Source organism: Myotis nattereri, assembly GCF_964212035.1.
Source record: "Myotis nattereri genome assembly, chromosome: 2".
Classification (NCBI taxonomy): Eukaryota; Metazoa; Chordata; class Mammalia; order Chiroptera; family Vespertilionidae; genus Myotis; species Myotis nattereri.
The window spans coordinates 70,314,351-70,332,250 of record NC_138076.1 but is presented as its reverse complement, the minus strand read 5'-3'; positions in this window follow the sequence as shown (position 1 = coordinate 70,332,250).

The following is a 17,900-nucleotide window of genomic DNA, read 5'->3' as shown; positions in this document are numbered from 1 at the left end:
TGGTTACTAGAGGTAGGGGCTGGGGGGATGGCTGAAGTAGGTCAAAAGATATGAACATACAAACTTCCAGTTATAAAATGAATAAGCCAAGGAGATATACAGTGTAATGATTATAGTTAATAATACTGTCATATATATTTGAAGGTTGTATATTAAAAGTACTCATCACCAAAATAATCTGTAACTATGTAAGGTAATGGATGATAACTAAAATTATTTTGGTGATCATTTCACAATATATACAAATATTAAAGGCCCTATGCATGAAATTCATGCAAGAGTAGGCCTTCACAGCCCCGGCTGTCTTAGCCCTCGCAGCTGCGGCTTTGTCTGGAATGTCGTCTGGAAGGTCGTCCAGAAGGACATCCAGACAGTCATTCCACTGTTTGGCTGTTTGGTCTATTTGCATATTACGCTTTTACTATTATAGATTGAATTATTATGTTGTACACCTGAAATTAGTATAATGTTTTATGTCAAATATATCTCAATAAAAAATAAATCCAGTATTAAGTATGTGGCTCCAGTGGCAGATTATAACTTTATCAGGGACCGTTTAGCACTGCCAGGAATACATTTCCAGTCATGTTTTTCTCAAACTTGAATGTTATGTTATGAGTTATGTGCTAAGTTTGTTTCCAATGTGAGAAAATCTTCAACTTCTTTGGTGCCAAAACAGATATCAGACAAATATTTCATCCAGGGAACATTCACACTTGAGTGAACGCAGGTAATCATCTCTATTTTCTTTTTCAGATTCCCTTTTCTGCAGATTTCTTGGCAGAGGAAGATTTAGAAATCCTATGTATGAGGGACTTTAAGCTGTCAGTAGTATAAGAGTAGGGATATGTCTTATAGTAGACTTTGCATAACAAGCACTATCTATGTGCATTGACAGTTGCGGATTAAGAGCAACTTAGCAGATTTTCTAAAGTTGTCTTATACACAACCATATTAAGAAAACATCAAGTTCTATATTAAACAACTGTATGAATTTTTTGTGATCTTGGGTGGTTTGTCAACTGATGGAGATTATAGGTGGCTAAAAACGAAGGCCAACCTATGGCACTCCTGGCATTCAGACACTCAAAACATGATCGCCTCATACAACTCTATTTTCAGTGAACATGCACGTAAGTAACTAAATCAAAGTGGAAATTTTTGGCAGTCTCATATATCCATGGAGACATCTCTAATGCATCTAAACCTCAGAAATTATTGCAACAAATATTAAAATGACATCAGGACTTTCTGTTTCCTGTTTCTGCTTCATTCATGTCTATTCCAGCCTCTCTATTGCAACTCATCTTTCTGTACATGGAAGGTGATTTGGTCATCATCTCACAATTTACACATCTAAAACTTGGTCTTTTCCAGTTCCAATTTTAAAGAAAATGTGGAAGAAATGTAATGATCTCCATTTGGATGTCATTCCTACATTGGAGTAATCTACTATGTCTAGGAGAAAGTACCACATCAATGCTCTTATTTAGAAATGAATACCATCCACTAGATTCATTTTCCTGATGAAATAAAAAAGAAAGAACAATAATTTGAATTTTCCAATTTTCACCCCATAGCTGGAATCAGGGAAGGGGCATAGTCAGGAAAAAGTGTCCTAAATCTTCTCAGAATAAAGTGGTTTGACAAATGAAAGATATCCACTGTGACTACCATTTTAGGATAACCAGAATTTGCTTGACTGACACCTTGATTCTCAGACATTCCTAACAAGGAAAAGAAGTATTTCCACACAATCTACTCCTGGCTGTGTCACATTTGGGAAGTGATTTAACCTGGTGGAATTCAGTTTGCTTAGATGGGAAAAGAAAAAAAAATCACCTATTTAATGAAGTTGCTAAATGATATAGTACATGAAAATGAAATATAGAATTGCAAACAAGATTATGTAATTAAGAAGCATACTGTTGAAATTATACTACCACTAAAATCACTAAGTAAATTTTACCTTTGCCATGCTGTTTATAGTGAAGCCTAAAGTGCTGATTAAAGTGAGAGAACAGTTTCTGTATACATGTTACCTGGATGCTAAGTACTGTTCTATAATTTAAAAGATGTAATTCAGAGTATGTTCATTACTTAAGTTATTTCATTTCTTTATGACTCAATTCTCTCATCTGAATAATTGGAATATGAATACAACTTTAGCCCTGGCTGGTTTGCTTCAGTGGTTAGAGAGTCATCCTGACAAACAGTCATGGGTTCAGTGTCTGGTCAAGGGCAAGTACATCCGTTGCAGGTTCTCTGGCTCTAATGGGGGCATATGTAGGAGGCAGCCAGTTCATGTGTCTCTCTCACTTGATATCTCTCTCTGTCTCTTCCGCTCATCCCTCCGTTCTATTCTCCCTAGAAATCAATGGAAAAAATGTCCTCAGGTGGTGAATAAATAAATAAATACAACTTTACAAAGTTGTCAGGATTAACTTAGTTATTACTTAAAATGGCACTTGATATATAATTCTCAGTAAAATAATTTTTAATGTCTGGTGTATTTTATTTTATTATTAATTTCTTAATTTATTTTTATTGTTGATGGTATTGTAGATGTCCCATATTTCCCCCTTTTGGCCTCCCTGCATCAGGCCCAGCCCCACCCCAGGCCTTTGTCACACTATTATCTGTGTTCATGGATATGCATATAAGTTCCCCACCGTCCCTTTGAAATTCATTATTCTGTTGCATTTTTCTATATCTCTGGATCTACTTTATTCATCAGTTTATTTTGTTCATTAGATTCTGCATATAAGTGAGACAATAAGGTATTTGTCCTTCTCTGACTGGCTTCTTTCTCTTGGCATAATAATCTTCAGGGCCATCTATGCTGTTGCAAAAGCTAAGAGATTCTTCTTTTTATAACCACACTAGTGGCCCAGTGAATGAAATTTGTGCACTCAGGGGGGATCCCTCAACCTGGCCTGTGCCTTCTCACAGTCAGGGAGCCCTTGGGGGATGCCCTTCCTACTCCTGTGAGCAGGCCTAAGACGACAGTTGGACATCCTTAGTGCTGACATGGAGGTGGGAGAGGCTTCCACCACTGCTGCTGCCCTTGCCAGCCATGAGCCCAGCTTCTGGCTGAGCGAAACTCCTCATGTGGGAATGCACTGTCCACTAGGGGTTAGCTTCTATATTGAGTGGGATTGGGCTGAAATGGGCTCTCCAACATCCCTCAAGGGGTTCCAGATTGCAAGAGGATGCAGGCTAGGCCAAGGGACCACACTGTTGCATGATCACTGGGCTGGGGAGGGATGAAGGAGTTTGGCCAGTCGGGGAGGAACTGCAGGAGGGCTCCAGGGCATGTCTGGCCCATCTCACTCAGTCCCAATCGGCCGGACCCCAGAAGCAAGCTAACCTACCAGTTGGAGTGTCTGCCCCCTGGTGGTCAGTGCACATCATAGCAAGCAGTTGAGCGGCCTTAGGATATCATTAGCATATTATGCTTTGATTGGTTGAATGGATGACCAGAAGACCGGACACTTAGCATATTAGGCTTTTATAATATAGGATAGCATTCCATTGTGTAGATGTACCATAACTTTTATCTACTCATCTGCTGATGTATACTTGGGCTGTTTCCAGATCTTAGCTACTGTAAACTGTGCTAGTATGAACATAGGAGTGTAAACATTCTTTCTGATTAATGTTTCAGGATTCTTAGGATATACTCCCAGAAGTGGGATCACTGGGTCAAATGTGAGTTCCATTTTTAATTTTGTTTGTTTTTAAAGTCATTACATATATACTTTATTCCTTGGTTATTTCTCAAATATATTTTCTCAGAAAAAATACCATACAATAAGTTGCTTCTAATTTTTATCATTACCACATATAATCTTTGACATTTATATTCAATTAACACAAAATAGTTTTTAATATTTTCATATAGTATAGAGTCCAAAATGTTTTAATGTACAAGTATACATTGCAGAAATTAATTTTTGGAGCACAGCACAGGTTCAATGAAGATTATTCTTTGTGAGATTTTGTTATCTATCACTATAAACATCCTCAATGATCTTTCACAATCTATACCCATTTTTTTAATAAATTTTCATGAATCAAATTTATTTCAGTTAGTCTATAGAAATGCAGATATAGTGAGAATTGTATTGATAATTCTTATGGGAAACAATAAATCATGAATATAGAATTGATACATGTTTCAAGAATAATAATCAATCCAAATTGCACAGAATAATATTCACTTTCTCACTAAGGAATATATTACATTTTTTCATATGATAACCAACTAAAGACTCAGTGTTAAAATATTTTAATGGAAAATAGAGAAAAAGAATATAATGAGTACTTAGATTTTTCAAAGTTAAACCTATTTTTCACTAACGGGTTATTATATCTTTTGCATGCCCAATTAGAACACAATTAATTTTCATTGAGCTTTCATGTAAAATTCAAGTTTTAAAAAATGCTACAATTAAAATCTTAACTTACTTTTTTTCAAAAGTTGTAGATGTATCAAAATTAAAATTTTGAATCATCTTTATCAGAAAAGCTGACAGTTTTTAAAATCTTTTTCTACTTTAATTCTTTATGCAAAGATTTTCATTTATGATGAATGAATAAATTTAACACAGACAGATACAAAACAGCAAATTATATAGAGATAATATCAAGAAAACTAAAAGGTATTTAGTTTTATAAAGGGAGTAAGAGGAATAAACTCAAAGTTAAGACTTTAACAACAGCATTATTTAGATAGAAATTTGGAAAGATAAATTTCCAAAATGTAAAATTTTACATATTTCTTTAAAAACAACATTATAATATGTACCTTAAAATATGGAAGACATTTATAAGTGAGATATTTTGTAAGCTATATATTTAATTTGAGAACCAGAGTTAGCATGAACAGAAGAAAACTAGAAAATAAAATGTGCAACTAACTGCTTTTGAATAATAAAACAAAATTATTTCAATGTACTCATTTGTAATTAAATTCAATGGAAAGAATTTCTGTGTAATAATAAATAGGCTTTGTGAAGAAGAAATTAGACTAATAGTTTAATTTGAAGGTAAAATTACAGGTAGAAATCATTTAAAATTGTATCAACTTCAAGAAGGGCTTTGATTACTACCAGAAAATTCTAGAGAATTAAGAAAATAAGAATATTAGGCAAATTTTTATCACAGTAACCCCCAACTGATTGGAGGATAATGTTAAACAGATGGTGATGACAGAACTGGAATTAGCCTGAATGAGCAATATTCCCCAGAGGTCAGACCCAGTTTCATTTTTTAAAAATATCTTTTTGATGACCTGGTTGAAATAGTTAGGAGCATAATTTTTACAGTTGAGAAATATATTCCTCTGATAGCGTTGTATTTGTGTGGGTGTTTGTGTTAAGCAAATATAGTTTAAAAGTCTAAACTTACATAATCCAAATGTTTTTATAAATATATTTTGAAAATTGGGGTCATTATTCTAATAGGTAATAATTATATATATGGCAATAATCTCCTCTCAAATGTTGAAATAATCCAGTAAAAAAATATAGTTGATGAGGCACTTTTAAATCCAAAACTTTACCATTTGTTTTAAGTAAGTTTATATTTAATTATGACTTTTAAGTCACTTGACCAAAATCAGGAAATGCCTTTAGGCAATGTAGTGAATATGACATTTTTATCACTCAACATTCTGATCCACTGGAGATTTCCTAGTTCTTATGAGTTTGTAAAGTCAACTAAAAGATGTTCTTTCCTTCAAATGATTGTATTCTGTACTCTCTAAATATTCTTTTTCTGTACCTTATAATTATTTATGTGACAGATTTTGATGACTATTTCCAATGTAAGTCTGATGACTCAAAATTCACTTTAAATGAAATGCCACAAAATCACAGATTTTTAAAAGAACTGAGCACATAATGTCCTAAAATTGACTAACAAGGGAGAAGCTTTGTACAATAATAATTTTAAGTTCTATTTTCCCAATCATTTGGGGAAATTTGTATGATACATACGTCTAATTTTTACTCTTGGTTCCTGACTGAATATAAAGAAAATGGCTCTGATAAAACTTGTCACACATACCTGCAATTGAACGTATTGAAACGAATCAATGAAGTTAGAATCCAGGCACAATTAAGGTTTTTCAGCAGAGATGACAGAGAGGGGAAACAACAGATTACTCTTTTGTTGTCAGACGCGTTCTCAAACATTATTTTTGAATAGGACTTGTTTCACCAGTGGTGTAATGATGATGTGTGAACAATATGTAAGCAAGTGTCGCTCTAGAATCTTCTCTTTATAGGTATATGCATACAAACTTAGCAAAGAAATTTTTCTTTCAATACAGTCAGAAAGCAAAATGTCTTCAAACCTGATGTTTTCCTTTGTGAAATGATTGCCTATGGAAAGAAAGGGAAAAAAGCAAACAAGTAGTACCCATTAAAACATTTTGGACTGAATTAAATTGTCTAGTGTGTACTTAATGAATATTTCATAAGTTTATGTCTTTTGGTTTTGAAACACTTTAATTTACTGTAAAAAGTAATAAGGTTTCTGATATCAATATTTGATTTGTAATGCCTTAATAAAGCATATGATGTCTTATACTCAACTTTTGTGGGTAGACTCTATAGCTTAATGTGCATGTACAATCTCAGTATTGTGATGAAAGCTATATATTTTTGCCCATGAAATGATAAAAAAAATACACATGTAATATCTATTGTCTTGAATCCCTTTAACATTTTTTTTCTTAAACAAGTAAGTGTATCTTACTGTGGGTCAGCTTGAAAAATGTCCAATAATCCTCCTATTTAATGTATGTTCAGCACAACTTTAATAAAGTTTGTGTGCAACAGAGACCCATCTCTTTCCTTACACCATTGCTGTTAATCACTAAATTTCTGTGGTGAACAAATATACTAGTGACAATCTATAAGCTGAAACCTAAAAATTTCTAATGTGTACATTCAAATTACTTTGTTCTTACAAACTAATGCAGGAACAGAATGTAGCCTTTAATTGCTAAATAAATGAGTTTCCTGGAAATAAATGGTAATGAATATGATAAAGGATATGATTTTTTAAAAGTGTCCATTACTTTGAGTCATTTTTTTTCTTGTTGGATGGTACTAATACCACCAGTGCTGAATTCAGAATATCTAATACATCATTAAATGAATTAATTCATAGTATGGTAGAATAATTATTGATAAAGTTAGTAGTACTCATACGCTGATATAGAAGAATTGATTGTGCATCTTTACACTGAGACAGTTAATATTTTTACATAGATAGAATAACAGTGCAATTTACAATAGCTAAGATCTGGAAATAGCCCAATTGACCATCAGTAGATGACTGGATAAAAAAGCTGTGGTGCATTTACACAACGAAACAGTATGCAGCTGGAGTAACGAAGGATCTCTTACCCTTTGAAACAACATAGAAGGACCTGGAGAGTATTATGCTAAGCGAAATAAGCCAGTCAGTAAACGACAAATATCACATGCTCTCACTTATATGTGGAATCTAATGAATAAAATAAACCAATGAACAAAATAGATTCAGAGATACAGAACCATGGAACAGACTGACAAGTTTCAGAGGGAAGGCTAGGGTGGAGAGGGTTTTGTAGTAGTGATTAACCAGGGAACTTATATGCATACTAGAGGCCCGATGCACAAAATTCTTGCAAGAGTAGTAGGCCTTCCTTCCCCTTACTGCTGGCACCAGCTTCCCTCTGGCACCTGGGACTCGGTCTTCCCTCGCAGCCCTGGCTTTGTCTGGAAGGACGTCCGGTATAATTAGCACATTACGCTTTTATTATTATAAACTAGAGGCCTGGTGCAAAAAAATTTGTGCACTCAGTGGGGAGGGGGGCCCCTCAGCCCGGCCTGTGCCCTCTGGCAGTCTGGGACCCCTCGGAAGATAACGCCCTGCTGGCTTAGGCCTGCTCCCGGGTGGCAGAGGGCAGGCCCAATCCCTACGTGCAGCCCCTGGTCAGGCTCAGAGCAGGGCCGATTGGGGAGTTGGGACGCCGCCCCCTGTCATGCACAGAGCAGGTCGGATTGGGAGGTTGCAATGCCACCCTCAGTCATGCTCAGGGTAGGGCCGATTGGGGGGTTAGGGCACCGCCCCCTGTCACACTCAAGGCAGGGTCGATGGAGAGGTTGCGGCACCACCCCGTCATGCAGAGAGCAGGGCCAATCAGGGGGTTGGGGCGCTACCCCTGTCACTCACAGAGCAGAGCCCATCAGAGGGGTTGGGGATCCGTACCCTGTCATGCACAGTGCAGGGCCCATCAGGGGGTTGGGGAGCTCTCCCCTGTCACTCACAGAGTAGGGCTGATGGGGGAGTTCGGGAACCGCCCCCTGTCACACACAGAGCAGGGCGGATCAGGGGGTTGGGGCGCAGCCACTGTCACACTCAGGGCAGGGCCGATGGGAAGGTTATGGCTCTACCCCGTCACACTCAGAGCAGGGCCCGTGGGGTGGGGGTTGGGGCTCCACCCTCTATCACCGACAGAGCAGGGCAGATCAGGGGGTTGGGGCGCTGCCCCCTGTCACACACAGAGCAGGGCCGATCAGGGCGTTGGGGCACCGCACCCTGACACACACAGAGTCGCAGGGCGATCAGGGGGTTGTGGAGCTCCCCCCTATCAGGCACAGAGCAGGGCTGATCAGAGGGTTGGGGCACCTTCCTCTGTCATGAACAGAGCAGGGTGGATAGGGAGGTTGTGGCCCTACTCCCTGTCACACACAGAGCCACAGGGCGATCAGGGGGTTTGGGCGCTGCCCCCTGTCACACTGATCCCGGTGCCTGGAGACCTCGCGGCTCCACTTATCCCAGTGCTAGGAGGAATATTATCCTTTTACTATATAGGATAGAGGCCTGGTGCACGGGTGGGGGCCAGCTGGTTTGCCCTGAAGGGTGTCCTGGATAAGGGTGGGGGTCCCCACTGGGGTGCCTGGCCAGCCTGGATGAGGGGATGATGGCTGTTTGCAGATGGTCACACACCCTTCAGGGTGGGGATCCCCACTGGTGTGCCTGGCAAGTCTGGGTGAGGGGCTGAGGGCTGTTTTCAGGCTGGGGGGTGACTGAAGCTCCCAACTGCTCCTTTTTTTCTCTTTCTTTTTTTTTTATTCTGGACCAGCTTTAGCTTTGAGGCTTGGCTCCAGCTCTTAGGCCTCCGCTACTGAAAGCAGGTTTCTGGCCTTTGTATACCTTCTGTATTTGAAACAATGTTGCGATCCTGCTGGCTGAAGCCCAGCGGACTAAAGTAGGTTTCTGGGGTTTTGTTTAGCTTCTATATTTGTAACATAGTTGCTTAGAGTTGCAGCTCAGAGGCCTGCAGCGGCGGGGAACATTGGAGTCCTCCGTCACTGAAGCAAGCAAGCTTCATGTTAGTTTCAAGCTGCCTGGCTGCCGGCCGCCATCTTGGCTGGCAGTTAATTTGCATATTGCCCTGATTAGCCAATGGGAAGGGTAGCGGTCATATGCTAATTACCATGTTTCCCTTTTATTAGATAGAATTTGAGGGGTTTTTTAGACAACATATAGTAGGGTCTGGCTTTTACAATTCAATCTTACAATCTCTGCTTTTAAGTAGGTGTTTACATTTACACTTGATATGAGTATTCAATTCAATTTTCTAAGTGATACTAAGTTCATAATGAAACTACAAGTTGGTTCTTTGAAAATATAAATAAAATTGATAAACTTCTAGCCAATATGATCAAAGAAAAAAATGAAGACAAGTTGCAAATTACCAATTTCAGAAAATATAAGTACATTTCATATAAAGGTATGGAAAAGGGAGCTTTTTATAATTCAAAAAAAAAGAAAATATACTGTTTTCATATATGAAATGTATATGTGATATCACAGGTAATGAGAAATACAGAAAACTTTGGTAACTTTTGAAAATAAACAACTTCACAGGTTTAAGTATAATCTGCACATTTTAAAGTTAATATATTTTAGTAAAGAAAAATAAATAGGGCTCCTTAGCAGTTATTAGTGATTAAAGAGGGGGTGAAGTCTGAGGGTAGTAAGCCAGACTATAAAAGGGCAACTTGTGAGATCTGTGGGGTGATACAAACATTTTATATCCTGACAACATGAAAGTCCTGAATATTATATTAAAACTAGTGGCTTTGTGCATGAAATTTGTGCATATTAAAAGGGCATTAATTAGAGGAAATGTTTTAATATTGCTATTTGCCCTATCTCTATAATAGAAGTGTCAGAGATAAAAGGAAATTAGTAAAATGTATATGAAAATAACATATGAATTTATTAATAAATAAACAATAACAAAATAATATAACAACAAAGACACAATAAAAAATCAACAAAAACATTGTATAAAAATAACATTGATGTAAACAGTGACTGATAAAATGATTAAACTTATTCTAATATCTCCCTGTATACCACATTAAGAGTGAAAACATTTTCAGTGTGCTTGACTAATTTCCCTTGTGATGAAGTATTTACAACTTTAACATCATATGCTCTTCAAACTTGAGAGAAAGCAACATATAACTGACCATGTCCAAAAACGAGTTCAGGTAGGAATATTCCTATTCTGTCTAGAGTTTCTCCTTGTGATTTATTAATAGTCATCACAAATGCTGGCATCACGGGAAACTATCTACAAATCAATTTAAATGGGAGGCCAGTGTCAGACAGGGACAAATCAGTTCTTGGAATTAGAACAATCTCTCCTTCCGCAGATCCTGTTAATACAACAGCTTTAATAATGTTAGGTCATAATCTTTTGATAATAAATCTAGTACCATTACAAAGACCCCATTTACTGTTAAGATTTCTCAATAGCATGATGATTGTACCCACTTGGAATTTTAATTTATGACACAACATTCCCGAAGGAGTAATACTATTAAGAAATTCGATGGCAAAATTTACCTTTTCAGGATCATCTGTTGAGTCAATGGAATCATCACTCAAATATGTGTAAAAATCTCCCTCAACTATACCCAAAATTTATTCATTTAATTTTTGAACATGCTCATTTTTTGGACAAAGAATCACATGTTTAGATATATTTTTAATATTATCTATAGATATACTATTTCCAAAGGTAGCTTCAATAATAGATCCATTACAAATCATTTCACAGGGGTTTCAATAATATCCATTCCTAAATGAAAACTGCTATCAAGTTTGCCATCTTCAAGTTTTACTAACCATTCAGTATAAGCAGAATCTTCCGATCTCATATTTGTTATAAGAGACAACTTTCTAAAACATTCCCAAACATTACTGTACTTTAAATTTGTTTTTACTATGGCTGATTGCATAGCATGGGGCACAACACTGAGACATTGTCAAAAATCCCCTCCAAGAAGGAGAACTTTCCCACCAAATGCAACATTCAAATTCATAATTTCTCTTAGTAATCTGTCTATGGTGTTTATAGCATGACTGGATGCCATGGTGCATTCATCAATAATGAGAACTTTGGCCTTTTTAATGGTTTTAGCAACTTCACTCTTTATATCAAGTCCAGAAATTAAAGTTTCATTTAATGGAATTAGTAATTTATATTGGGAATGAAAGATTCTTCCACTGAGAAGTAAACTTGCAGCAATTCCTGTAGATGCTGTGGATAAAACAGTACCACCATGACCTCTAATATGATGTATTAAAACTTTATAAAGATATGTTTTTCCACTACCACCTGGACCATCCAAGGAAAAGCATTTGGGGTGTACAGTTTGATCTTCGATGGCTGAAGTTATAGTCTGAAAGGCTGTCAACTATTCATCATTCAGAGAATTTATCAAAACCTGTGCCTGTTGTCGCTCATGGATTCATCACATGTGTTTGTATTCACTAATGAAGGATAGTCCAGAAATTTGAAATGTGAACATTTCATTACATGCAATATGAATACCTCCTGAATTTCGTTAAGGGCATGCATTTCACAGTTCACACAGGCACCTTCTCTTCAGTGTAATTTCCAACAGAAATCTTCAATAAAATGAGATTTATTCTCATCCCATAATTTGTCTGAAGCAGTAGGACATCCAAACACACATATGTATGCAGAAAGTTGACATAGTTGTTTGGGCATATTAAGGATGATTGCATTGTCCATCGTATCTTTCCAGGTACTGTCATCAAGTAATAATCCTCAGTGTTTAGCAGCTTCACAAAATGTATCATAAATTACACCTCCTACTGTTAGCAGATCATCAAAGCTTATTGCACTTTTTACATGCAGAAAGAAAAGTGTAAGGTAAAATCATTCTGGTTCTCTAAAGCTCACAGTGAACAGTCTACTTATTACTTTATTCCCACCTTTTCGGCCCTGCCATCTTGTGTTATACTGTATAACAAAGTAATATAAATGTTTACTTTGTTATACACTATAATAAGGAAAAAGAGTATAAAGAGTATATTGTACCTTTCTTTATTATTTATTACAACTACACTTTAATTTATAATTATTTCAAAACAAAAAGTTTAATTTAAAAATTAGATACATGAATATTGGCTACCATATTAGGCAGCACAATTCTATACTGTAGCTATTGCAGATGCTCTTAGATTTAGGATTGGGTAACCTCATGATATAACCATTGCAAGCTGAAAGTGCATTTAATAGATCTAACCTACTGATAGTACAGCCTAGCTGATTTCTGTTAAATGAATATTGTTTACACACCACTGTAAGTCAAATCATTGTAAGTTGGGGACTGTATATTGTATGCATATATCTTTCCTACTATTTTGTGAAGACCTTAAATATTCAGGTAATATTTAAAAATGTAAATATTTTAACTAAAGTATCTAGCATTTGGCTTATAGAATAACACCCAAAGGATGTCAATTTGGAGGATATTGTTTAGATATTTTATAGGCATTTGTTTTAGATTTTGTTAAAGATTACCTAAATAAGATTACAAAGGCCCAAGTGTTGAAATAGAAATTTTATCCTTTCACATCTATAGTTCAAGCATAGCAGTAATTTTTAATACGTTTAACTTTAGACATGTTCAGAGCACAGAAAAGTTCTGTGCATTTAAATTACTGGCATGATGAATAAGATTCTATCCTAAAAACTGACCTATTAGCATAAGTCCTGAGAGGCCTGACCTACTGCTCCCAAGAACAAATGCTCTTCAGTCCAACTACCAGAGTACCTGAGGAGAACATTTGTATGGTGGTCATTAAGGTAGAGACGGGTCAAATCCCAGTGATTGCTGAACAAGTGGAGAGGACGGATGGAGGGACTCAAGAGGTGTACTTTCCTTAGTATAGTGCCATCTGTCATTGGACAGGAGGGAACAGTCATTGCGTAGTAACTTTGGATTTAAAAATTAAATTCTGATCGGAGGATTGTATAGAGATAGAACGGACACTACCCAAGACATTTTATGAATACAAAAAATATCAAGCTAAAACTCCAGGGCAGGGCCTATTTTGGAAGTCAAATTTGTTAACTGAAGCATCAAAAGATAGGCAGATGTACAATTAAATTAGTAGAATAAAATTAATTATAAATGTCCTACGATTAAAATTTTGTATTTGTTAAATGTGAATTGAAAAGCTCTTTAAATATAACCTGTCTCAGGTTATGATTATTCTTACTCAAATAAAGATTACTGTCAGGAGAATATTTTTAATGTCATTAAAATTTACCTGAGCTGCTAATTAAAATGCAGATTCCTTGGTTCACCATAAAATATTATGACTGAATAGATCTAGTGTGTACTAGAATTTGCATGCTAATTGACAACCCATATAATTATAAAATAAGCAGTTGGAAACTTAGAAATGAACTTTGGTCAACACCTGGGAAAGAATTACTCTTCCAAGAGGAATGAAATGTCAACCTGTGAAGAAGAGGTTGTGCAAGAGTGGATCTGGCAATATTTACAAAAAAAACCCAAAACATTTTAAAAAATATATATTTTTTATTGATTTCAGAGAGGAAGGGAAAAGGAAAAAGAGATAGAAACATCAATGATGAGAGAGAATCATTAATCGATTGTCTCCTGCTAGGGATCAAGCCCACAACTCAGGCATATACCCTGCCCAGGAATCCAGCAGTGACCTCCTAGTTCATAGGTAGATGCTCAGTTACTGAGCCACACGAGCTGGACCAAAAATACATTTTGACAACTAATTATAGCAAGAAGCATATTTATTTTGGGCCCAAGACATTTGGCCCTATACTAATTTGCTAGACTAAGTTAAATTAATAGAATTAATAATCCACAGAGCATACTTCAATTTGCCTTTCTCTGACAATTCATTTTTCTTGTTTCAATGTACAGTGTTGGGAAGCAGGAAGTGTGATTTTGGGCAGTAAGTTGTGGAATCCTTTGGAGAACTGTTTATAACAATGTTTCACCTTTTTGACTCTTAGAACTAGAAGAAACTAGGTTGCTTCTCTAAGGTGTACTGATCATAATCTTTGTGGAACTACACCAACTAGGCTAAATGAGTGGAGTGTGTAAATTACAGCAGTGGGTTTGTTGTCAGTTTGCCTTGCTAACCTTCAGTAAAGATGGAGCCGCTGCTCTCATTAATTCTTAATTTTCTCAAGTTAATTAACTATTATGTGGTTCAGTGTCCTCATTTTTTAAAATGAAATAGTACATTATTAATATAAGGTGTTGAGATGGTTGATAAACTTTCATTAAACTGCAAGATTTCTAAAAGAAATGATGCCAAATTTAAGTCACATTAACATTACATTTCAACAATTTAATTATATTTATAAAATTTACAATTACATTGTAACTGTGGCATAAAATATAGCCTTACCTATTTAATCATATTATCACACTACTATGATTATCATTTGTGGTTTAAATTTAGCCAAATTTTGCTTGGAACTTAAAGTAAATCTTTCACAAATATAAAGTAAATTATATTTCCATCATTATAACATATATCCAAACTTTTTTTGCATTGTAATATTCTGAAATAATTTGAAATGTTTTTGAAAGGTTATGCAAATTTGAAAAAGTAGGGTGCTCCAAAAAAATGTATACACACACTTTAAATAATTATAAAGGCAGTATTTATTAAAATACATTTCAATTTCAAAAGTGAGCTATCACTTGTTAAAGAGTATATGTATATTTTGGGGGATATCCTGTATATTTTGGTCATAAGGAAGGTTTGAGAAAGGTTCATCTATATTTATATATGAATTATTTCCAGTAAGTGGGAAAACATGAAGGGTTTTTTAAATTTAACAAGTAAGAAATAAGAAAATATCGTAAGTTAACTGCTCTTTTCTTACTCAAATTTGAATAGGAAAATATTGTTTTGTAATTCACAGATGAATTACAATGGATTTAGCTTTTCAGGCTCTATAGGTATTTTTGTTATAATAATTTTTATACATATCTGCTTGTGTAAATTATTTTGCATTTCCATGTAACATTCACCTCCCTTCTTTGCATATGGAAAAATTATCAAGATTCTCTCCTAAATTCTTTTCTCATCCTATATTCTTTTCCTGGAAATGTCATCAATGCCTGACCTAATTCCTATAGTTATCTCTCCAAACCAGAACACTATCAGGAGTTCTACATACCAAATTGCTTGCTATATGATACTACTGGGGTACCCATAGGCAAGTAAGAAGCAGAGTGAACAAAGCAGAAAAAAGTATACTTTGTTACTAAACTGTCCCCAATCCCAGTGACTGTTATAACCATTAGCCTACTTGGTCAAGTAATAATTCATCACCTTTATTCTTTTCTTCTTTCACCAACTATGTTCTACCAATGAAACAGGAATGTTAGGGGTAAAATATGACGGGTTTAGGAAATTTTAGAGATTTTGGAAATTAAGGGGACCACGGAGGAAGCATAGGGCTGCAGAGCAGCAGAAGGTATATTTCCATAGAATAGGGAAGCTGAAAAGCTGCAACAGGTGCATTTCCATAGAATGAGGGAGCTGAGAACAGCAAAAGGTCTACATTTACAAAATAAAGAGGAGGAGGCCCTTCACCCAGAAGGAGAAGAAGAAAGTCCAAAGGGAGTAGGAAAACAATAAGGAAGGAGGGGGAGGGGGAAGAATTTCACATGTCCCATGTGAGGTTCAACCTTTGAGCCCAGAAGTTACTATAATAACCAGTCTAAGAGAACAGTGACCAATCAGAAGGGATATCAAGGCACAAAAGTCTGCAGCCTTTATAAATCACAGGGGAAAGGAACTCAGTGGGACCCTTTCCCCCTCCCACGTGGGAGTCCATTCTATGGGACTCTTTCACCCTCCCCATGTGGGAGTCTGTACTTGTTCTTCAATAAATATCCACCTTTGCTATACTACCCTCAGTCTGTGGATTCATTCTTCAACTCCGATGGACAAAGAATTGGAGTTCCAGTCCAAAAATTCCAGTTCACCAACTAGTTATTTAATTTCATTTCCCAAATTGTTCTCTGATCCCTCCATTTCCTGTCACCTCTACTTTTAAAGCATGTTAGTGGCTTCCTGTTGATTACACTGGATGAACTCTATAATGATGATCGGTTCTCTGAATATGTCATATTCATTTTCTCTTCTGGGGTAAATGTCTGCACAAAGCAGCTCTTCGGCATCTACTCACGTCTTTCCTTATTTAACAAGACAACTTTAAGGAGTTTTCATGCATTATCTATTTCTACAAGAGAAAACAATTTATTTTCAGATGTTTCGTATGTACTAGTAGAGTGACTCAGGGGAGATTGTTTCTCTCCAAATCCTGAGCAAACCAATATGGAGGAGAATCTCCCTTTATACCTTTTGGTTTCTTTGTCCCCCAAATATGGATGAGACTTCTGGACCTTTCACAGGCTTTGCAAAAAGTCCCGTGTGTTGGGATTAGGGCTGTGAGACCACACCTAAAGGCCTGCCTGGTGCCAGCACTGATAACGCCCTCTGAGGATTGTGTATTATTCATGGTTTATGGCCTCTGTAAAACGTGAGTATTTAGGTAATCCGGTCTTGCAAGACCAGATTGTGTAGAAAGGGGCAGTGACTTAATTATAGGCTATCAAGAATATACGTTAGGTTACTGGCACAGATTCAGATTGCTAGCCCTGCAAAACAAAACTGTCTTATTTTCCCCATCAGCTGTATGACTAGAGGCCGATGCATGAAATTCATGCAAGAGTAGGCCTTCCTCTCCCCAGGTGCCACAGCGAATTCCCTCTGGCACCCGAGACCCAGAATTCCCTCTGGCCACCGGCAGGCACCCGGCACCCCGGCTGACCTCGCAGCCCTGGCTTCATCCAAAAGGTCATATGGTCTAATTAACATATTATGCTTTTATTATTATAGACTAGTGGCCCAGTGAACAAAATTCGTGCACAGGAGGGGTTTCACTCAGCCAAACCTGCACCCTCTCCAACCGGGGGCCCCTTGGGGGATGTCTTACTGCCGTCAGACATCCCTCTTGCACTCTGGGACCACTGGCTCCTAACCCCTCACCTGCCTGCCTGCCTGATCACCCCTAACCCCTCTGCTAGCCTGCCTGATCACCCCTAAATGTCCTCCCCTGCTGGCCTGATCTCGCCCCCAACTGCCCTCCCCTGCCAGCCTGATTGACACTAACTGCCTCTGCCTTGACCCTCACTACCATGGCTTTGTCGGGAAGGAAGTCAGATGTCCAGAAGATGGCCAGTTTACCAGTTCTAATTAGTGTATTACCCTTTTAGTAGTATAGATAGATTATATAGAATATGATTGCTTAAATGGGGGGGGGGGAGGACCTTTTTCAGCAGGAGGAGATGCTCTTGGAAGACCAAAATGCATAATCCCTGTATCTTGACTGATAGCCAGCCATGTGCACTATACTGCCAAACCGGTCATTAAAAAATTGAACCGCTTTCTTACACCTCACACCAAACAGCTGTTGCCCTTAAAGCCCCTCC